Raw genomic sequence first — 25,501 nt, 5'->3', positions numbered from 1 at the left:
TTTCAGACTCTTGGTGATTATGAGGTCTCCTCCATTTCTTCTGTGGGATTCTTGCCAACAGCAGTAGATACAATGGTCAGTGAAGCTATGAGCTATGTAACCAGGTTACATTTATTAAAACTAAGAAATGAACATTGACATAAAGCTATTCACTATAGACTTTATTCATATTTCTCCCATTTTTCTGCTGATGTCCTTTTTCTGTTGTAGGATCTAGTTCACATTACCACATTGTGTTTAGTCATGATAACTCCTTAATCTCTTCTAATCTGTGATGATTTCTCCATCTTTCCTTTATCTTTCATGACTTTGACAGTTTTGAAGGGAAATTTTCTAGTATTTTGTAAAACACCCCTCAATTTGTTTGATGCTTCCTCTTGATTGGATTGAACTTATTGGATTTAAGAGAAGATATATCACAAACATGATGTGCCCTTCTCATTGCATTATATGAGGTCAATCTCTCCATTCAAAATGTAATTTAATCTGATTTCATGGGAAACTTATTTTTGTGGTGCAGATCTCTAGGTATGCAAGTTATGGCTGTATGCTTGGTCTTTCTTGCCTAATAAGAGTAACTGGAAATATTGGAAGAGGTCAAGACAATTTTCTGGACCAAATAGAATATTAACATGGTCTAAGAAATTCTGAAAATTGTTTTAAAAAAATATCAAAAGTCATCTTATGTTATTGTAATTTTATACACCATGGTGAAATGATAGCTGTGGCTTTTTTCAACTCAATTAAGAATAAATAATATCTGTGGTCATTATATTGTTATAATCTGTTCAATGATTATTCTCACTAGAATAACCTCATCATCAAGAGAAAGGTAATGCTTGATTTATTTGCTGAAGTTGGACTGATAGATGGTGAGGATCATGTCAAAGACACAGTCAAAGTTTTCTTCCTTGGCTGGAAGTCTGCTTTGCTACTTTATTTTACAAATCAGCTTTGGGGTTGACATAGTTTTGTTCCACAAGTAAACTTTGAAGACAAACTACTTAGGCTAAAATCTTCCCCTCCTCTTCTTGTTGCCAAATCACTGCCCCTTGCTAGAGAATTTCCTTTTCTCCTAAGGTTGTTAAGAAGATTAAGTTGAGTTAATACACATAAATTCCTACAGCAACAATGCCGGGCACATAGTGAGTACTTAATACATGTTAGCTGCTATTATTATTATTCAAAGCTACCAGGCTTTTTCTTAGTAAATATTCTGTATATGACATTTTAGTGTAGAAAAGTAAAGAATATAAATTTTAGGGGGAAAGGAGCATTATACAAGTAAAAGTACTCATGTGTAGTTTGCCTAGCCTTTTTTATATCATCCATTATATATGTTTCTTTATGTTTCAAAAGTAAATATTTTCCTGTTTGACTGAATTAATATTTATTTTTCAAAATACATCCTCTTTCAATTCTAACTTATTTTACTAACATACACATCATGTTTAGTTTTAGATATCAAGCCTCTTGGTACCCAGACTTTCCCTATTTATATTGACTTTTAGATTCAAAGGCTGGTTTAGAAATTCTAGAGAATTTAATATTCTTTTCTGGTACACTGTAGTAGCAGTTGAAACCGTTTATTCAGTACTCTTGAATAGTTAATTTAGTAACCTACTCTGCTAATAAAAATGGGAACTCAAAGCATTGTAAATAAATTTAAGTGTGTGTAGAATGAAATATGAAGCACTGTTTATATATATTTAAAAATAGTACCTGCATAATTATTTTTTATGGTCTGATTTGCCTGATCATATTTGTGCATGCAGAGTCGCCTAGGTAAGATTACTCCTTGCTTCTCTGAATCAGAGGATCCTAGAAGCTTCATAAAATAACTTTATAATAAATTTGTATTCTCATTAAAATCTATTTTATCAATCCTCACATTGAACAAATCATATCCAACATATGATATAAATACTCTTGCTTAAGTGAAGTGTGTTTTTTTTCGATCACTCATCACAAGTGAATTTCATGACTCCATTGACCATGATCAGAGGAATAGAGAGAAAGATATTCTTGAAGCTCTTACAGAAAATGAGGAAGAACTTTTTCGAAAGTCTCTATCAAGCCCTTCCCCAAGTCTCATTGGTTCAGATAGGGTCACATGCCCAAGGGGACTCATTGCCCAAAGTTGACATTGGTCCAGTTTGCCTGACAGATCAGACGAAGCAGGGAAGATGAAAAGTGTAACCTTTTAGTTCTGTTAGGAAGAAGTAAGGAAATGGATGACAGGTAGTCAACTAAAAAGGTATAAAGGCATGTAATGGTAAAGTTGGATATATATTAATTAAACATACATTCATATGATTGTTTATTGTATGTGAGACACTCTTCTAGAAGCTGGGGTTATAAATGCAAACAAGAAAGTCAGTTGCTACCAGCATGAACTTATTCTTCTTAGTGAATTCAGACATTTAAGTTAATAAAATAATGTCTGACTAATATGTGCTGTGAAGAAACTGAAACAGAGTAATGGAGTAGAATGTGTAGGAGACACTTGTTTTAAAAGGGTGACCTCTTGGAGATGGTGATATCCTAGCTGAGACTGGAATGATGAGAAAAGGCAGCTAGGTGAAGACCTGGGGAAAGAATATTCCACTTCAGAGAGAAAAGCAAGTGCAAAATCTTGATATAAGCTTGGTCTTTTCAAATGAGAGAAGGAAGACTGGCAGGGTTAGCATATTATGAGGAGGTAAAAGATGAGCCTGAGGATGAGGTAAAAGATGACTATTGGAACTAGCTTGTGTGAAGCTGCCAACAAAAAAAATGTCACTTGCCATCTGGTTCGACAAGGACTGAGTCATTAGCCACTGCAGTTACTGACCTATAGCACACCCTGAAAGGAATTCAGGGTGCAGATCAGGAGTGAGGCACTCTGTGCTCTGGAAAAACTGGCAGAACAGACCTTCAGATAGATACTTTCAGAACAAAATTTTATGAACCCAAATTCTTACATCTTCCAGTACTTAGAAAAGTGCTAAAACATTAAGATCTGCTCCTCAAACTAGCAGCAAGCCCCTACTGAAATGGGTGCTTGATTACCTGTACCCTTCACCAAATGTCATGTATATACTGATCTCCTTTGTTACATCTATGAGCAGTTTCCCAGAGCTATCTGAGAGGCTGTGTCTCCCGGACTATAGTCTTTAATAAGACACTGAATAATTCAACTCATAACACTTAATGTTGCTTTTTTTTTTCCCCCTCAAGTCAACAAGACTTCCCAGGTCATAATAAAAAGTTTGGATTTTATTTTATGTGACTTGGAAAACCACTGGAGTTGGTTTTATGGGGAAGAAACAGTGGTATGAAAGGAAAACTTTCTGTTATGTGTGTCATATTTGCATTTATTTGTATTCTCCACATCAGCTGATTTCTTTAATCATGGGGCTTGAGACCATTCATTCCTGTACCCCAAATGTTGTTCTGCACTGAATCATTGGTCAGCTTTTCACATGCAGCTTTTCTACAAAATGGGTCACTTTCTAACTTTAGAGAATGCACAACATTAACTTGAAAACACAATTTTGCCATTGTTTTATATGCAAGCTGGGCTTTGTAGCAGTACTGAGGTAGTCAAAGCATCCAGACTGGCTGGTAAGTATTCTAAATGAGCAAATTTGTCATGGCATGTACCATAAGTCTGAAGGAACTCTATTCACTCAACAGTCTAAACTGTCAACCTCATCCTCCTCCTGCATAAAAATAAACATTTTCTTCACAAGGAAGACTTTTTATAAAAGCAATAAAACAACTCAAGGGAGCATTGTTACCATGAGCTAATAACACCCTTGGGGAATTAAAGGCACTTAGCTGCACCCAGTGCCTCACAGGACCTGAGGGCTGTGATTGTCTCCAGATAACCTCCCAGTCTGTCAGGCATTGTTGGTTAATTAGATAATATTCAACTTGGTAATACTGAATTTGAATGTTCTTTCAGGAGTTACATAAGCAAGCACAGTTTATAAAAACACATACATACATACATATATCAGTAAATTTTGAATAATTAAACTTTCCTCCAAATGAACCTAAGTTTTAAATAACTATGAAAAAAATTAGAGTCCAAGAACTAAACCCTGAGGCAGTACTTTAACAATGAGAAATTCTGATGAGTTCTGCCCAGGAAATCTTTGAGTAAAGCCAATAAAATTTACATAATGTAGTTTATTTCCAATCAATAAATGATTGTGACTCTTCAATTCTCTTTATAAGACTGCTTGCCCGTTGTTTAAAAAACAACAGGGGCAGAATAATAAACACATATTGTTAATAATAAACACAGGTGTAAATACATGCATTATTTTGGAAATTGTCATAATTAAGAATTGTAATAAGCTTAATGAGAAAAACCTAGAAATAAACTTGAATATTGAACATAGCTATTGCCAGTTAAAATTTTAGTTTAATTATTTCAATAAATAAACTATTTGTTTCTTATTTGTATCCATAACACAGGTTACTGTGCAAAATAAATGTGCCCATCATAGACAGTAGTATCTATGAATCTCATAAATTATGATATTGCATTAATAAATGAGAAAACTTTTTAAAATAAAAGATGTCATAACTGATAATATTTTATAGCACTATCACTTGTTACAGCTACCAGAAAATTAAGAAAAATTATCCAAATGTTTTATTTTGATTTGCTTTCTTATGGTAATTAAACAGGAACAAACTTAATAGATTTAAATACTAATAATTCAGGGTCAGTTCAGTCACTCAGTCATGTCTGACTCTTTGTGACCCCATGGATTGCAACACACCAGGCTTCCCTGTCCATCACCAACTCCCGGAGCTTACTCAAACTCATGTCCATCAAGTCAGTGATGCCATCCAACCATCTCATCCTCTGTCGTCCCCTTCTCCTCCTGCCTTCAAGCTTTCCCAGCATCAGGGTCTTTTCCAGTGAGTCGGTATTTCACATCAGGTGGCCAAAGTATTGGAGTTTCAGCTTCAGGATCAGTCCTTCCAATGAATATTCAGGACTGATTTCCTTTAGGATGGACTGGTTGGATCTCCTTGCAGTCCAAGGGACTCTCAAGACTCTTCTCCAACAACACAGTTCAAAAGCATCAATTCTTCAGGGCTCAGCTTTCTTTACAGTCCAACTCTCACATCCATACATGACTACTGGAAAAACCATAGCCTTGACTAGACGGACCTTTGTCAGCAAAGTAATGTCTCTGTTTTTCAATGTGCTCTCTAGGTTTGTCATAGCTTTTCTTCCAAGGAGTGTCTTTTAATTTCATGGCTGCAATCACCATCTGCAGTGATTTTGGAGCCCAAAAAATAAATTCTGTCACTTTCCATTGTTTCCTCATCTACTTGCCATAAAGTGATGGGACCAGATGCCATGATCTTAGTTTTCTGAATGTTTAGTTTAAGCCAAGTTTTTCACTCTCTTTTTTTACTTTCATCAAGAGGCTCTTTAGTTCTTCTTCACTTTCTGCCATAAGGTTGGTGTCATCTGCATATCTGAGGTTTTTGATATTTCTCCCAGCAATCTCGATTCCAGCTTGTGTTTCATCCAGCCCAGCATTTTGCATGATGTACTCTGCATATAAGTTAAATAAGCAGGGTGACAATATACAGCCTTGGTGTACTCCTTTCCCAATTTGGAACCAGTCTGTTGTTCCATGTCCAGTTCTAACTGTTGCTTCTTGACCTGCATACAGATTTCTTAGCAGACAGGTCAGGTGATCTGATATTCCCATCTCTTTAACAGTTTTCCACAGTTTGTTGTGATCCACACAGTCAAAGATTTTGGCATAGTCAATAAAGCAGAAGTAGATGTTTTTCTGGAACTCTCTTGCTTTTTTGATGATCCAACGGGTGTTGGCAATTTGATTTCTGGTTTCCCTGCCTTTTCTAAATCCAGCTTGAACATCTGGAACTTCATGGTTCAACAGTTTGAAGCCTGACTTGGAGAATTTTGAGCATTATAATTCAGGGTAGAATGTAAGTTTTGAAAACTTAGTTTATAATGTAGCATGTTAAATAGTATACTAACAAGAGATGATGGGACTTTAAAGGGAGTATCAGGAATTTAGTGTTGACTTGAAGATAGTCACAACCTAACAAGTTGAGAGTTATGTTTTATTTGGTCATAATTTTTAGGACTTCAAACCGAAGAGACAGGATCTCTAGTAAACCTGAGAGAACTGATTTGAGGAGGCAGGGGGGGAGTCAGGTTATATAGTTTGCAACACAGGATAGGTAGTCTGAACATCAAAAGTATTTTTTGTGAATTAAGGAAAACCAGATATCCCAAGTTAAGGAATTTAGCACTTTTCTATGTATGGGAAGATGCAAGAGTCTGGGCTCACTGGTATCATTCCTTTGACAGGCACCTCAGCTATCTTGGACTGGTACATGTTGAGTTCCTCGGTGTTCATTATGGGAAGTGGCTTTAGCCTGATGACTGCCATATTCCTGGTAGAAAAATACTTTAGGGCTCAGGAATTGACCTTTGGAGGACCGGAATTGTGATGACAGTAACATCCTTGTTTGTTGATATGGCTGAAAATACTCCATTTCTCATGAGGATAAGTAGCTAAGGATGGATTAAAAAGAGAAAAATTAAAATGGATTTCTGAGAGAAGTTATAACATTTTTTTCACTTTGACATTGTCAAAATGCCAACAAACAAAGCGGGATTCATTGTCACTGCTATACACCAAGTACCATTATGCTCTCATTGTATACAAAAGTCAAATTTCAAATAAGGTAGAGTCCCTGAACTTGAGTAGTTTATCTTTTCATTGGGCATGAAATGTCTCACATGCATGAATTTAGCAGATGTTTATATAAGTCAATACAAATAATCAAATTAGTTCAGGATCCCAATGCCCATCCATTAGAATCAACAGGGAGCATTTATTTTTAAACACACATTCTTGGGCCCCAAGAAATTCTAACTCAGCAGATCTGTGGGAGGAATTTGTCTATTAAGTCTCTCAAGTGCCTCATATTAACAGTTCTTCTTGGGAAGTACTTAAGTGTTGCTTGAGAAATATAGTTAAAAACAAAATCTTCCCATTCCAGAAAACCTCTCCATGAATGTAGAAGAGAAAGAAAGCAATTTTATTATTGAATAAGCAGTAAACAGCATAGCATGCACATCAGAAGCAATCTGCTAAGAGACTGCAAAGAGAGAGAGGTCTCATGCTTTTATAGAGCCAAGCAGTTATGACCCATTATATATAGATCCTCAAGATAAATAATAACAAGCTCTCAAGTAAGAGAACTTAACAGTACCATTTATCACAATGTTTATGCTAAATTCACCTGGTAATTAGGTTTATACAAAGGAAAAACAAATTTCTCATATCTTTATGACAGGAGATAGTTTTGCAACTGGAATTGCATCTCCCACAGAAACTGAGAGATAGGGCACTCTCTCCCTTGGTGTTTACATTCCAAAGGGATGGATCCCAGGCCCCTAAGAAAGATATTTCTTGGTTGTAAAACTAGCAAGAGGCTTTTAAAAAGATTTACATACACCTCAAAGGGGCAGAGAAAGAATTTACAATTGCAAGTTTACAAAAGAAAATGTGCTAAGAAATGGGAAAGGGGCCTATCTTTCCTAATTTTTAACAGGGACAATTAAACCCCTTATTTTTAATTTGCATTTGCCCTTAAAATATGCAATATCGTAATCCTATCATTTAAGATGGTCTGTGAAAAAAATCACCTATGAAGTAATGGTTTTTTTAAATTATACTTTTAAATTCAAATCCCAAAGTGTTAAGACTGAATACTTAATAAGTGAGTGAATAAAGGAATTGAGAAATTGATGAATGAATATTCTTTCCTTTTAAGAGGGACTTTCTGTGGGAGGTGGGCTGTCCCACTTTGTTCCCTTGAACTCTTTCAGGAGATTTGTTTTGGATAGTTTTGTACTAGGTGCCCTCCAATTCCCCTTCCATCAGTGAGATTCTTAGAGAATCTTATTTAAATTATATTCAAGGATGCACAGGTTAAAATAAAGCAGGCATGTTAGAATAAATCTCTTCTAACGTAAGATTCTAGTCTCTGAGACAACCAACAAGATATTTTAATCTTTGAGGTACAATTAACTGGTAGAATTTGCTGCCATCCTGTTGGATAAAACAGAAGGTATGGCCAAGTTAGCTATAGCCATTAGTGTCTTTCATATAAGAAACAAAAATTCTAAATGACCAGAAAAAAAGAGATGAATTAATTTGATATCTTTTGAATTATAATTATAACTCTATGAAATTAACACATACCCCAGAAAGTGGCAACCCATGTATACTCTGCATGGACTCTTATTAAAATGAAACATTTGAACATACTTCAGAGAATCTACTAAATAGCCAGGTAAAACATATTTCTAAGGGGAATGTTTGAGCCAGTTTTCAGGATGACAAAAATTTTAAATCTGTAAAACGAAGAATGTTGCTCACCATCCTGTTGTACAAGGATGAAGTCATTAGCCGTTGCAACTGCTGACCTACAGTGCATGTCCTGAAAGAAATTCAGGATGAAGCACTCTGTTCTTTAGGGCAAACAAGCAGTGTAAACCCTTAAAGAGTTGTATTTCAGTGAAAAAAATTGTTTATGAACATGGATTCTTTCATTTTTCTTTACTTTCAAAAGCACTAAAATTATTAACTGAAATATCTGTGCCTTGTGACAAGCAATGACCTTCTACTGAGACATATGGTAGATAGGAGAAGGCAATGGCACCCCACTCCAGTACTCTTGCCTGGAAAATCCCAGGAAAGTCCCATGGAGGAGCCTGGTGTGCTGCAGTCCGTGGGGTCGCTAAGAGTCGGACCCGACTGAGCGACTTCACTTTCACTTTTCACTTTCATGCATTGGAGAAGGAAATGGCAACCCACTCCAGTGTTCTTGCCTGGAGAATCCCAGGGACGGGGGAGCCTGGGGGGCTGCCGTCTATGGGGTCGCACAGAGTCGAACACGACTGAAGCGACTTAGCAGCAGCAGCAGCAGCATGGTAGATAGAGTGCAGACACTCTTTAAACAAAATCACTTATATAGTGGCCTCTCCCTTTTGGAACAGTTCTCACAGGTATCTGTCTCCTGGGCTATAGTCCTCAGTAAGACATTGAATAAAATTCAATTTGCCTCATACTTTTTATTTATTTATTTAGTCAATAAACCCAATCACATTCTTGGATTATTTACTCTATGTTTTTCTGCTCCCAAATAATGCATTCACTCAATAAGGCAGTTCGATAAATTGCTCACAAGGTTGTTATGGGAATAATCCTTCTGAATCAAGCTGTGGCTTATCTTACTTCTCTTTACACAATATTTTGGATTATTTTTCAGTGGGTTAGCTGTTTTTCTTATCTGCAAGAATAAAAAAAATACTGTTTCATGAGAAAGGAAACCAATAAATATTTTTAGAAGCAAGTAGCTCTATTACTGGAATAGTGGCACAAAAATAAGATGTCAGGCCTTCTACTGAACTATAATAAGACAATATTGTCAGCAGTTGAACACAGTTTTTGAGCTAACCTTTTTTGTATGGATTGATGTATTTAATGCAACAAATTTTTCAAAATTTCAAGAGGAGAACTATTGTTCAAACTATTTAATTTTCAAATTAAAATTGACCAAAAAATTCATTGGTAGTGTTGAAAGATAAATAGAAGGCTATTAAAAATGTTGAGTTTATTTCAGCAAAAATTGATTTGAATAGGGCAATGCCAAAGTGGAAGTGGTTAGGAATGCTGCATCCCACAGGAGATCGGGAGAGAATTTCATAGTAAAAAGATGAAAGCAAAGTAAGATAATTATTGATTGGCTATAGATAAAAGCCTAGTTGACTATTCATGATTGATTGTCCTAAGGTTTCAATTTTGTAACCTTGAGGCACTGACAGGTTTAGGTTTTGAATTCCTCACATAGGTCACTCCATGGCATTAGAGCTACCTCAGCCTAATAGTGTTTTATTAATTTAACAGAAATTAGCCCATAAGATCCTTTGGGACAAAAAGAACGTCTTTATTCTATAAAAATTATTTATAATGCCTTAATGTTTTTGATGAGATCTTTTCAAGATAGTGTGATATCTGGATTGTACATTTTGACTACAAAGTAACTGGACTAAACTTTGTCACTGACCCTAAACTTAGCATGTAGTAGAGGGCTTTGTCCAATTAAACTAAGAAAACAATGAGGTCAGGTATCAGAGAGGTCATATAGTATCTTCAAGAATGTAGGCTTTGAGGAATTCTTGGAAGCCTGAGGAGAAACATATCTTTAAACATCACCTTCTTTCCTTCACACTAGCTTCTTCTTTCTTTTAAACTGTAATAATATGAATCACTAAAAGTTCCTCAGATCATGAACTCCTTATTGCCAAATTCAGACTTAAATTGAAGAGAGTAGGGAAAATGACTAGACCATTCAGGCATTACCTAAATCAAATCCCTTAGGATTATACAGTGGAAGTGAGAAATAGATTTAAGGGACTAGATCTGATAGACAGACTGCCTGATGAACTATGGATGGATGGAGGTTTATAACATTGTACAGGAGACAGGGATCAATAACATACTCAAGAAAAAGAAGTGCAAAAAAGCAAAATGGCTGTCTGAGGAGCTTAAAAATAGCTGAGAAAAGAGGAGAAGCCAAAAGCAAAGGAGAAAAGGAAAGATATACCCATTTGAATGCAGAGTTCCAAAGAATAGCAAGGAGAGATAAGAAAGCCTTCCTCAGTGATCAATGCAAAGAAATAGAGGAAAACAATAGAGTGGAAAGACTAGAGATCTCTTCAAGAAAATTAGACTTACCAAGGGAACATTTCATGCAAAAATGGGCTCAATAAAGGATGGAAATGGTATGGACCTAACAGAAGCAGAAGATATTAAGAAGAGGTGGCAAGAATACACAGAAGAACTATACAAAAAAGATCCTCACGACCCAAATAATCGTGATGGTGTGATCTGGAATGTGAAGTCAAGTGGGCCTTAGAAAGCATCACTATGAACAAAGCTAGTGAAGGTGATGGAATTCCACTTGAGCTATTTCAAATCCTAAAAGATGAAGTTGTGAAAATGCTGCACTCCATACGCCAGCAAATTTGGAAAATTCAGCAGTGGCCACGGGACTGGAAAAGGTCAGATTTCATTCCAATCCCAAAGAAAGGCAAACACAAAGAATGCTCAAACTACCACACAATTACACACATCTCACACACTAGTAAAGTAATGCTCAAAATTCTCCAAGCCAGGCTTCAGCAATACGTGAACTGTGAACTTCCAGATGTTCAAGCTGGTTTTACAAAAGGCAGAGGAACCAGAGATCAAATTGCCAACATCCACTGGATAATCAAGAGTTCCAGAAAAACTATTTCTGCTGTATTGACTATGACAATGCCTTTGACTGTGTGGATCACAATAAACTGTGGAAAATTCTGAAAGAGATGGGAATATTAGACCATCTGACCTGCCTCTTGAGAAATCTGTATGCAGATCAGGAAGCAACAGTTAGAACTGGACATGGAACAACGGACTGGTTCCAATTCAGGAAAGGAGTATGTCAAGGCTGTATATTGTCACCTTGCTTATTTAACTTATACGCAGAGTGCATCATGCAAAATGCCGGGCTGGATGAAACACAAGCTGGAATCAAGATTGCCAGGAGAAATACCAATAACCTCAGATATGCAGATGACGCCACCCTTACAGCAGAAAGTGAAGAAGAACTAAAGAGCCACTTGATGAAAGTGAAAGAGGAGAGTGAAAAAGTTGACTTAAAGCTCAACATTCAGAAAACTAAGATCATGGCATCTGGTCCCATCACTTCATAGCAAATAGATGGGGAAACAGTGGCTGACTTTATTTTTTTGGGCTCCAAATTCACTGAAGATGGTGACTGCAGCCATGAAATTAAAAGACGCTTAGTCCTTGGAAGGAAAGTTATGACCACCCTAGACAGCATATTAAAAAGCAGAGACATTACTTTGCCAACAAAGGTCCATCTAGTCAAGGTTATGGTTTTTCCAGTAGTCATGTATGGATATGATAGTTGGACTATAAAGAAAGCTGAACGCCAAAGAATTGATGCTTTTGAACTGTGGTGTTTGAGAAGCCTCTTGAGAGTCCCTTGGACTGCAAGGAGATCCAACCAGTCCATCTTAAAGGAAATCAGTCCTGAATATTCATTGGAAGGACTGATGTTGAAGCTGAAACTCCAATATTTTGGCCACCTGATGCGAAGTACTGACTCACTTGAAAAGACCCTGATGCTGGGAAAGATTGAAGGCTGGAAGAGAAAGGGATGACAGAGGATGAGATGGTTGGGTGGCCTCACCAACTCAATGGACATGAGTTTGGGTGAACTCCAGGAGTTGGTGATGGACAGGGAAGCCTGGTGTGCTGCAGTCCACGGGGTCACAAAGAGTCAGACACGACTGAGCAACTGAACTGAACTGAACTGAAAAGTTCCAGAGGACAATTGAGAAATGTTCTAAAGTGATTATGTTTTCAGGCAAAATTATCATATCTAAAAATAGAATAGCTCTACTTTGTGGAACTCTCCCAAGTACAAGAAGAGAATTGCAACAAAACAACATTACTAAACATTATCTAATACTTTGCCATCTGAGGGTGTTTTTTTTTTTGGCTTCACATTCAATGATATAGAAAGCTTTGACACATGCAAGTAATATTTCATTTAGTTTGTGGTTAAAATAACTCCCAAATGGAGATACTCAAATCAGTGATTGTATAAAGTAAGTTTTATTTTAATTTAAATGATATGTACTCATAGTTAGCAATTCAGCAATGACTAAATTGGTTAGATAACATCACCAACCCAATGTACATGAATTTGAGCAAACTCCAGGAGATAGTGGAGGACAGAGGAGCCTGGCATGCTACAGTCTGTGGGATCTCAAAGAGTCAAACATGACTTAGCCATTGAAATAAACCAGCAAACTGCTTATGTTTGCAAAGCTATCAGCTTCCTACTCAGCATTTTTACCATCTTTACCAATCCCGCACCTTACAGGTAGAACTGTGTTGAAAGCTTTCATTCATTCTTCTTCCTCCAACTTTACTTTTTCCTTTTTTCTAACACTTCACTATTTCTTTACTGTAATTTTTAAAATTAATTAATTTATTTTAATTGTAGGATAATTACTTTACAATATTGTGATGGTTTTTGCCATACATTTTCATGAATCAGCCATGGGTGCACATGTGCCCCCCATTCTGAACCCCCCTCCTACATCCCTCCCCACCCCATCCCTTCAGGTTGTTCAGAGTACTGGCTTTGAGTGTCCTGCTTCATGCATCAAACTTGCACTGGTCATCTATTTTACATATGGTAATATACATGTTTCAGTGCTGTTCTCTCAAAGCATCCCACCCTTGCTTCTCCCACAGAGTCCAGAAAGTCTGTTCTTTACAACTCTTTTGCTGCATTGCATATAGGATCATCATTACTGTCTTTCTAAATTCCATGTATATGCATTAACATACAGTGTTTGTGTTTGTCTTTCTGACTTAAATCACTCTGTTTAATAGACTTCAGATTCATCCACCTCATTAGAACTGACTCAGATACATTCCTTGTTATAGCTGAGTAATATTCCATTGTACATATATATCACAACTTTCTTATCCATTTGTTTCCTGATGGACATCTCGGTTGCTTCCATGTCCTAGCTATTGTAAATGGTGGTGCAGTGAACACTGGGGTACATGTGTCTTTCAATTCTGGTTTCCTCGGTGTGTATGCCCAGCAGTGGGATTGCTGGGTCGTATGGCAGTTCTATTTCTAGTTTTTTAAGGAATCTCCACAGTGTTCTCCATAGTGGCTGTACCAGTTTGCATTCCCACCAACAGTGTAAGAGGGTTCCCTTTTCTCCACACCCTCTCCATTATGTATTGTTTCTTTACTGTAATTTTATTGGCATTTGAACAGGTGTAGGAAATAAACAAGCCTGTGTGTGTTTTATGTTTAAGCAGTGTCCCTATTTAATTTTTGAAAGGGAAGAATCAACAAACTTAAACCTTTCCAGTGCTAGCCTTCCCTTCATTTCCAGCCAGACTCCAATGAAGAGAAGAGTAAAGGGCGATAGTATGGACATTTTTTAAAGCAGATGTCTTTCTCAATACTTCTTGCCATTCTTTCCCTACTGCTACTACTTCTTGGCATACACATTTCCTTTCCAAGCAACTATTTCCACTAAATTTAATTTTTATTGATTTGTTTTAAATAATTTTGTTGTATTTTTTTTCACTCCTTGGCATATATTTCTCCCTTTCCATAACTACCTTTAATAGTTTTACTTTATATTGCTTTTATCTCAAGCAAATATTTATCTAATTTAAAGAATATTGCAATGTGTGTAATATACTTTAGAGAGATTAACACCAAGACAAAATGAATAAAATTTTATAGCATACTTGTAGATGTTATTTAAGTGAGCTTCCCATTTCTCTATTTCCAGATGAGGCAAGACATCTCAAAATAAAGGAATCCATGTGCTTCCTCACTTGAACAAGTAGTGTAGCATTGATCGGAATAGAAATTTGAATATGTTACCAGCAAAATTTCCGTAATCAGTCTCATGCATACTCAACTTTCTGTTTCTTTGCTTCTACCATTTAAAAAAAGATAAGTAGAACCAGCATTTCTAACAGAAATAAAACTGCTTTCACATTTACTTTAGCATTAATCAGGTGTGATCTAGAGTGCCAATAGGTTATTCATAAAGATTTTGTGGGCTCTGATTCAATAGAGCATTATTTCTACAATGGCATCAAGATAATTGAGCTAAAAATAAATAAAGTGCCATGCAAATAAAAAATCATGTGGGCTTTTTTATTGTCTAACACCCACCAAGTAATCATAATAAGCTCTTGTATTTATAGATGATTTTCTCTAAGGAGCTCAAAAGGATTTTCTAGACATGGTTTTAATATGCATGTTTTATAGTTTACAATAAGACATGAAGAAAAAGGAAACATATCATTTCAGAGAGTGGTTATATTTATCCATTACTTCTTTAATAAGAAAATCATTTTTTGCAACAAAAATGTTAGGTTTTGTAGAAATGATTTTATATGGTATGGACTGTTACCTAAAGTAACATCTGTATAACCAGTTTTGCTTAAAATAACCAGATACTAGCGTTAGCAATGGGCTTCCCTGGTAGCTCAGCTGGTAAAGAATCTGCCTGCAATGCAGGAGACCCTGGTTCGATTCCTGGGTTGGGAAGATACCCTGGAGAGGGTTAGGCTACCCACTCCAGTACTCTTGGATTTCCCTGGTGGCTCAGATGGAAAAGAATCCACCTGCAATGTGGGAGATCTGGATTTGATCCCTGGGTTGGGAAGATCCCCTGGAGGAGGGCATGGCAACCCATTCCAGTGTTCTTGCCCGGAGAATCCCCATGAACAGAAGAGCCTGGTGAGCTACAGTCCATGGGGTTGCAAAGAGTCAGACATGACTGAGTGACTAAATATACACACACAGTGTTAGTGATATACGTTACCTGGTTGTTTAACTGAATTAAATATCTCCCTTTTCCACTCACTATTTTCAAATTTCTTTGCTCCCTTGAGTCCAGTATCTTGAACCTGGAAACAGCTAGTGGGTCTTCAACTTAAAAATTTTACATGACACTGCTTATTCTCTATTGCCTTACCTAGGCTATGCTGGGTATTAAATATACCTAAGAATATTGGGGGATGAAAGATCACTTTAATCATAAATTAGGCAATGGTTTCATATGTCTCACATCCTGATTTTCATCACAATACCTATTACTACCCTAATTTTGAAATTACTGGTATTCAAGTAAGGTTTCCCTCACACTCTCTAAATTTAGCATTTGTTATGCCCCATATCCACCTAGCAAAACTGTTTGGCACGGCAAGGATGCATCAGTTTCCTAGGGATTAAGTGGACACAAATGAGGATACCTGAATGTAAATCATCTTGTTGAGACCCCAGTGATACAAGCTGAGAGTGGGTTTTGGAGCTAGAGTTCTCTTCTGGAAGAAGAAGGGAATCTGGCAAGGCTGTGTTGGAGTAGCTATTAAAACAAGGCTAAGTCACATTTCCTAAAAGAGGACCAGCATCAACATTCCCTCCATACAGCATTAACCAGTGATACCTAAGAACGCAGTGCACTCAACAGGGCACTCCACCATGTGCCCAGTTAAGGAAAAGATTTTTACCCTTTCTCTATAATCCTTCTACCCGATTCCAGATTTAAGAATCTAGATTGAAAGATAGATAAAGCGTGTAGTAACATACCAGTTTTCTTCCCCTTTCCCTGATTCAGGTTCTACTCAGGAGAAAATAAATTGAACTAAGAGTGACTGAGATTTTAATAGCTGGAAATGACTGGAAAGCTGTAGAAATCTGCTCAGATATCCTTAGGAGATGTTACCCAGAAGGAAGGTAAGATTTAACATTGTTCTCATTAGGGCAGTGATTGGTAAAAAAATAATTTCATGCTATGTTCTACTGAGTTAAACATTTCAATATCCTGGTTAAACAAATCTCTTCTAAGCTTTAGATAGTGAGACACAATTATAGTGATGGGTTATTGTTTTCATTAGTATTTTATTTCTAAAACTCAGCGACAGGTGTTAACTCATTATAATGGAGCTAGTTATGATAGGAAAGGATATTACCCTAGACCACTCTCTGAATATAAATCTCTTAAGTGCTTATAGAAGGGCCTAGATAAGTAGTTTCCAACCTTTTCAAATTATCAAGTAAATTAAGACCCTCCTTAATTATTTTTCTATTTTGCATCTAAGTGGTCTCATATTTTCCAATCCACCATAATTTTTTTCAATTATCCATTGACTATCTCTCCTAAATATCCCTCATGAAATACTCTCCTTAAAAGTGATAACATTGTCTATCTTGTTCACAGATATGTCCCCAGTCTCTAGTTTACAGTAGATATTCAGTAAATACTTGTTGATTGAAGGTGACCTTTATCCATGCATTTTGTATATAATTTCTGCTAAAATGGTATTTCATAAGTTCTAAATGTTTCATGCCCCATTAATTCACCAGAATTGCTACTCAGAAGTGATGTCCTTTTAGGTCAGGTTAGTGAAACTTGATAAACCTCGGTATTATCATGGGGTTAATGTAGAATTTCCCAAGTTAGAAGTAACTGATCAAAAATGAGTGATAACTGTTACCAAAATGTAATGAATATGTTGTAGCAAAACTATATAATATATGTATATAAGTGCCAGAGGTCAAGATGATATTAATGTTAATTTTCCTCAATTTTCACTTTGATTTGACAAAATAAGAAGTATATTATTTACTATTTGTTTATAGATTTTTGTTATAATCAGAATAAATATCAATATCAAGTAATGTATCACATTATTATGCTTATTAAAGGCACAACATTAGATGCACTGTAACTTATTAATCTTTTATTTCTAACAAATTTTTGGATATAAAATTCTTAACATTCACTAGAACTGGATTTTGTTCATATTTCTTCCTAGTTCTAAATACGGGAATTCTAAAATATTAAATATTTTTATGAGTCTTTACACATATATTCTGTGTAAATCCAAAGCTACTGGTTTTCTACATTCAAAATGAGTAACTATGAACATTATTAATGTCAGTCAAATACTTCTATTTGACACTTTGTCTACCTTTGTGGGGCATCCCCAACTTGGATTTAATTTGGGGAAGAAAATGAAAACATTGATTTGAGACCTTTGGAAAACAATACAGTCTCTAACATTAATTTTAATTAGAATGTTCTAAATGGGAATATCCCTTCTACTAAAATGATGTAAGGAAAATCTCTTGACACAAAGTTGGAAGGTTAAAACAATCAAAATTCTAACCAGACACCAATAGCCCTAAAGGCAGTTTCACTTGTACAAATACAAATTTGAGGAGTTGGAAACATGGTTAAAATGGATTATATCATTCAGAAAGCGATAAATATAACTCACAATTTAAAAAAAGATAAAGGAAATTATCAGAATACTTTGGAATTCTGAACATTTGTCTTAATTCTCAATGGCCGCTAGATGGCACCTAGTATTTGGCAACCGTAGCACTTTTTTATTTCTAGGGCTTAAAACAACTATAGCACTAGGTCAGTTCTGACAGAACAAAAATTAATCCTGCCACAGACAGGGTAATATTTTCTTGTCAGATGTCTAAATTTGAAGTGCGTGCGATTTTATGGTCACACAAGAAAATATATACCTTTTTATTGTGCTTAGGTTTTCTAACTTCTAAAGAAATTGTGAGATTTGAAATTTTTCATTGGGTAGTTGATTTGCATCATTCTAAATAGAGATTAGACCATTTTGCTTTAAATATGCTTCATTCTTTAAGCATAGAGCCTTTATGAACGATCCACCCACTTACCCAAGACAGTTGTTGTTCAGTTGCTCAGTCGTGTCTGACACTTTGCGACCCCATGGACTGCAGCACACCAGGCTTCCCTGTCCTTCACCATCATGGGAGCTTGCTCAAACTCATGTCTGAAAATCAACACCTGTTACAATCACTTTAAACAAATGGAGTATTCCACTGAAGATTTTAAATATCTACGTTTAAGATAATCAAAGTGATAAAAGGAATAACTTTTATTTTCAAATAGCAAGGAGTTATATTTTTATTAAAGTATACTTGATTTATAATCAGCTCACTTCAGTCACTCAGTTGTGTGCAACTACTTGCAACCCCATGGACTGCAGCATGCCAGGCTTCCCTGTCCACCACCAACTCCCACAGTTTGCTCAAACTCATGTCCATCATGTTGGTGATGCCATCCAACCATCTCATTCTCTGTTGTCCCCTTCTCCTCTGACCTTCAGTCTTTCCCAGCATCAGGGTCTTTTCTAATGAGTCAGCTGTTCGCATCAGGTGACCCAAGTATTGGAGCTTCAGCTTCAACATCAGTCCTTCCAATGAATATTCAGGACTGATTTCCTTTAGGATTGACTGATTTGATCTCGTTGCAGTCCAAGGGACTCTCAAGAGGCTTCTCCAACACCACAGTTCAAAAGCATCTATTCTTCAGCATTCAGTTTTCTTTATGATCCAACTCTCATATCTGTATATGACTACTGGAAAAACCATAGCTTGGACTAGATGGACCTTTGTCAGCAGGTCTCTGCTTTCTAATATGCTGTCTACTTCGTCATAGCTTTTCTTCTAAGGAGTAAGATCTTTTAATTTCATGGCTGCAGTCACCATCCACAGTGATTTTGGAGCCCAAGAAAATAAATTCTGTCACTGTTTCCATTATTTCCCCATCTATTTGCCATGAAATGATGGGACAGGATGCCATGATCTTCATTTTTTGAATGTTGAGTTTTAAGCCAGCTTTTTCACTCTCTTCTTTCACCTTCATCAAGAGGCTCTTTACTTCCTCTTTGCTTTCTGCCATAAGGGTAGTGTCATCTGCATATTTGAGAGTATTGATACTTCTCCAGGCAATCTTGACTCCAGCTTGTGCTTCATCCAGCCTGGCATTTTGCATGATGTACTCTGCATATAAGTTAAATAAGCAGGGTGACAATATACAACCCTGATGTATTCCTTCCCCAGTTTGAAACCAGACCAGTTTTCCAAATGTTTTTCCATGTTGCTTCTTGACCTGTATACAGGTTTCTTGGGATGCAGATAAGGTGGTCTGGTATTCCCATCTCTTGAAGAATTTTCTATTGTTTTTGTGATCCACATAGTCAAAGGTTTTAGCGTAGTCAATGAAGCAGTAGATGATTTTCTGGAACTCTCTTGCTTTTTCGATGATCCAGTGGATGTTGGCAATTTGATCTCTGGTTCCTCTGCCTTTTCTAATCCAACTTGAATATCTGGAAGTTCTAGGTTCACATACTATTGAAGCCTTGCTTGGCGAATTTTTAGCATTACTTTGCTAGTGTGTGAAATAAGTGCAATTTTATGGTAGTTTGAACATTCTTTGACATTGCCTTTCTTTGGAATTGGAATGAAAACTGACCTTTTCCAGTCCTGTGGCCACTGCTGAGTTTTCCAAATTTGCTGGCATATTGAGTGCAGCACTTTCACAAACTTCATCTTTTAGGATTTGAAATAGCTCAGCAGGAATTCCATAACCTCCACTGTCTGTGTTCATAGTGATGCTTCCTAAGGCCCACTTGACTTCACACTCCAGGATGCTTGGCTCCAGGTGAGTGATCACACCATCGCGGTTATCTGGTTCATTAAGATCTCTTCTGTATAGTATTTCTGTGTATTCTTACCACCTCTTCTTAATATCTTCTGCTTCTGTTAGTTCCATACCATTTCTGTCCTTTATTGTGACCATCTTTGCATGAAATGTTCCCTTGGTATCTCTAATTTTCTTGAAGTGATCTCTAGTCTTTCCCATTATGTTTTTTTCTTCTATTTCTTTGCATTGATCACTTAGGAAGCCTTCCTTATCTCTCCTTGCTATTCTTTGGAACTCTGCGTTCAAATGGGTATATCTTTCCTTTTCTCCTTTGCTTTTCGCTGCTCTTCTTTTCACAGCTATTTGTAAGACCTCCTCAGACCCAAGCCAGAAACCCAAAATTTCTCAGACTCTCCCCTCTTCCTCATTTCTTACATCCCCAAATTCTGTGCTCTTTATCTTTTAAATATCTCCTCCACCTAATCCCTTTTCTTTATCTCATTCAGTCTCAGTATTGCAAAAAATATCTTCTTTCCCTGATTGGCCATCTATCTGCCTCTCCAACTTCATTGTTCTCTATCCTGTCTGTGATCTTGAGAATGACTAAAATATAGCTTCTCTTCTTTTTATCCCTCCTGCATCTTTATACTAAGTGTTCCCTTAACTTATCCACTGCCTTGGTTCTTAGCCTGATAAACTTGTGTTCTCTCATCAGAGTTTAGTCTATGTAGGACACGTTCCCTGATATGACCAGACAGAGCTGGCCATGGTGCCAAATCAGTACCTTGACAATAGATATCTGGGCTTTAGTTTTGTGGCCAGTAAAATGGGAAATAGTTCATTTACACTATTTCATTTTTAAAAGCAATTAAATGAATGATGTGCTTAGAAAATTTCCTTGTATATAGCAAGCACTCAATAAATGTCAGACACTAGTGGTAACAGTAGTAAGCAGTAAGTAGCAGTTATTACTACTATTATTACTATCTCTATTAAAGTTCCTTCCATACTCCTTGCTAGAAATAGATGATGGGCATGTATTATTTGCTTGTCTGTCCCTCTTGTGAAGGAGACAGCCAGGGTGACCTCATTATCTTTGGAAAGGAAAAAGAAGAATTTGAGTTTTTACTAACTATTCTGTGTAGCTCAACCAAGATACTTATTGTTCACTTAAATGAATTATTTATGAAAATATTATGATCATATTCCTGAAAATTTGGAAAATATAGAACAAACATTTCAAATCAGTCATAATGTACTATGTGTCATTGTTTTAATGAATTTATCCCCAGAATATTTTCCTATGCTTACCTGCTAGAGACTCTCAGTTGTGTATCAACCTTGCTTTCTTGCTAGAAGAAACTACCTTTCACAAGAGAGGCTGAAATTACCCAGTGCTGGTTTTTCTAGATTCATTTGCAGCAAGGGCACATGAGCCAGCCCTGTGAGATGCTGTTAATACAGTAATTTCTTTACTGCTGACACTAAAGAGCATGCTCAGAGCCATATATGTGCCACTGATACCATAAACAGGCACAAGGCTGTTGGACATGACACAGCCCCAGGGCACTGAAGAATGAGCTCTTAACACTTGAAATAGAAGTGTGTCGTTAAACCAGTGCAGGTAGCTGGGACCCTGTGTCCTGCAAACGCCTCACAAGGAAAGCAGCTGCACTCACATAAATGGACCTTGAAAACACAGTCATAACAGCCAGAGAAAGCTAAGCAATATTGTGCTGAGTGCTGAATTTTAAGATAATTCACAAAAGAAATGAAGAAATAGAAATTAAAGTAGTAGTAGTATAATAGAGGCTAGAAAGAAGGAAAGATTGGGGAAAATGATGATCAATAGAACTAAAAATAAAAAATATAGTCAGTGATATTAAAAACAGTACATTAAACCAATTCCTGATAAAATTTCTAGCAATCAAAGAGTAGACAGGAGCTTCTTAACCAGATAAAGACCTACAAAACACCTACAGGAATCTACACCTACAGAAATCTACAGAAAAACACCTACAGAAATCTACAGCAGATTTAAATTAGCATGGACAATCTAGTGGGGAATAGTAGTTGAAAATTTGATTTCATGATCAAGAATCACAAATCTTTAAGAAGCACCAACATCATGAACAGCAAAGCAATAAAGCCACTGATCGGAATTTACACCCGAAGAAACAGAATTAATAGAGCAATCAGAATGGAATTTTAAAATAACAAAAATTAATATCCTCAAAGAGAGTATTATAGTATAAAAGAGGAATGAATGGTTAAAGGAGAGAAGCCACTTAATGTTAAAAACAATAAATTACAAGCAAGTACCTTTGTGTTTTTTATAATATATTTATTTATATAAAATATTTCATATTTTAAGCAATTATTGCTTAAAATAACAAATACTTTGCTAAACTAAAGAGTAGCAATATTTACTCTATTTTCTCTCTTTTGCTCCTTAACTGTTTTTTAAATTTTAACCAATTTCAGTTTTGCAGATTGGTAAATGAAGAGAAGAAATCATCAAATGGTAGAAATCATAGAAATAAAGCACAAATCCAACTGCCTCAGCTTGAGTAAGGAGAAAATTAAAGCCAAGAATGAGTAGTTTGTCCAAGGTCACACAATCTTGTAGGCAGCAAGGATTGAGAAGATAAAGGAAAAGAAAAAGGGTAGAGACATGAAAGAGAGAGAGGGAAAAAAGGGAAATTAGTCGGAAACTCAATTTATCTCATTATTCTTCTCTCTACCATCTTACACCAAGTTTCCAAAGCTATAGGGGAATCATTTCTATAATTCTTGAGTAGGCTGAGGTTCACTTGAGAGAAAGAATGTAATATCCAATTAAGAAAGGCGTTCTGATCTTTGTTATACGATGGTTAAAGTGGTTTGTTGGTTCTCAGCTTTCAATGCCACTTACATATTATGTTGAGTGATAAGTTCCCTATCACTACTCAGAATTTTCCCCATGTCTATTCTTCAGGGTCTTATGGCAACACCTTTGCAGTATGTAGAATGTCGCACATGGAAAATCTGAGGCAGGGAAATTATCATCAGTGTTAAGCCTATCCATTAAGGACCTCCTGAATCCTCCCCTTGCTTTTTCTTCTTGACAGATAATGATAAGAAATGGTATGTTCAATGCCATATTCATAATGAAAGCTTACAGCTTGCAATCAGACACCAGAGAAAATCAGTTTATATTTGAAGGCTTAGTGCTACCCCAGGGTCACAAGTGATTATGAGGTCAAAAGAAAGAGGCCAAAGCTATTTTCCAACTTGTGTCCAATTTCTTTTCTCTGTAAGATGCAAGTGTCACTCTTTTTCAAGTATTTGCAATTCACAATTTTATGTAACTCATATCTGCATTATAAAACCAAACAATGATAACTTATTTTCATTTCATCTAATAATTTATTGGATTCTAAAATACCTATAATATTTTCTCTGACAAATTATAAAATGTTATTTTTCATTAGAGGTCCAAATATATTTAGGAGTTTGGGTTTAATTGCACTTGATCTAAAATACCGATGGTAATTTTTCTGACAAGTTATAAAATGTTATTTTTCACTACAGTTTCAAGCATATTTAGAAATTTGGGCTTAATTAAGCCTGGTCCATCATTACAAGCTATTAGAGAGAACTCTCAAAATCCTAGGAGCAAATGGTGAGCAAACACAGGAGTAATTGTGGTAATGAAAGTCATTCTTGGTCCAGAGCCTCTTTACAAAACACAGGAGTTCACATCATAGTCTTTGAAACAGCAAACTTGGGTCTTCCATTTATTTCTATATAATCTTGACTAACTTAATTTACTAAATCTAGGTTCCATAATTTGTAGTGTGAAATATGATATGTACTTTATAGTCAACTATAAGGATTACATAATGTACATATGTGTAACATTTAGCTCCTGGTTCATGAAAGGAACTTAGCATTTAGGTGCTACATTATCACCATCCTCATCACTGTAATTGTGCTATCCCTGAGGTGGTCCCTTCCATGAACAGGATCCTGGAGTTTTTAGATGCCTTCTCTTTGGCAACCACTAGAGGCACTGAAGAAATACGTGCCCCTTTCAATCTACTTGACCGCCTCATAGATTCAGCTATTACTGCATGACATGCTGATGACACTGGACTTCATGACTTTCCCGATTGCTCTAGGTTGAGCCTGCCAGTATCGCTCAAGTTACTGTCCAGCAGCTGCCAGCCCCACTCACGCAGTATTTTGGCAGCCTGCTCCAAATCTCCAGCAAGGGTTTTCTCCACACTAAGCTGCTCTCAGACAAGTCTTGCTCTCGGTTTTTGACAATGTTACAACTATTCCATTAGTGTTTCTCTTCCTCCTCATCCCATAACAATGATCAGTGAGAAAATGTTTTTGTAAACATGTTACTCAGAATCTAGCAAAGGAGATGGACATATTAACAACAGGCTATAAAATGATGTGATAAGTTTCATGTGCTATAATTTTACTTGGTTCTCCTTTTCCTCTTGCATGATGTTTATGTTTCTGTCTTCTTAGCTCCGCAATCATAACCATAGATCAGATCATAGGCTTAGTTGTCTAACTGGGCTTCCTGTCTCCGTATTCTCACTCATTCTTTTCATCTAATATGTCACTGCTAGATAAATCTTTTCAGTAGACTACTTTAATCATATGAACTACTTAAAAAAAAATATGAACTATCTTTGTTTCTTAAAGACCCCTTTACTAGAGAGATCTCTTGACCCAGTGTCCAAAGACAATTCAGATGTGCTATCATCTCACCTACTGAGACCACTGTGTGCCAAAGAGTTACCTTTGCACACTTGCAATTACTCTTGCAATTTCTGCATTTCAGGATAAGCTTACTTTCTCCTAGGAACACTCCTTGGCATTTTAGAGAGTACATTTATTACCATCCCACGCTGAAGATTTTCAAAATTTACAAAAGCATTAAGGAGATGGACCCCTCTATCTATGAATGATGCCCCTCTGCTATCCTCCAGACTAGCTGGCTCATCAGGAAGGACTGCTTAGTGTCCAGTTGAAACTGAAGCTTGTGGGAAAACTCATCAAGTCACTGAATTACAACAGGAATTAGAAAGGTCCTCTCTTTAGCAAGCCCCTTCCTCCAAACAGAGTCCAAGACCTTCTGATTTCCATTTATGCCCCTTATCAAGCTGTTGTCTCTTAGTTCTAGACTCACTATTCTATACTTGGCTTTGTTATGCCAGTGCTGGGGCTCTGCAAAGCACATTTCTGTATCTCATGTCCATAGTGAAGGCTATTAGGCTCTGCAACAGAAGACATTAGAGGGATTCTTCTATGATAAAAAAGGAG

Source organism: Dama dama, chromosome 18 (genome assembly GCF_033118175.1).
Source record: "Dama dama isolate Ldn47 chromosome 18, ASM3311817v1, whole genome shotgun sequence".
Taxonomy (NCBI): Eukaryota; Metazoa; Chordata; class Mammalia; order Artiodactyla; family Cervidae; genus Dama; species Dama dama.
This window is presented reverse-complemented; position numbering follows the sequence as displayed.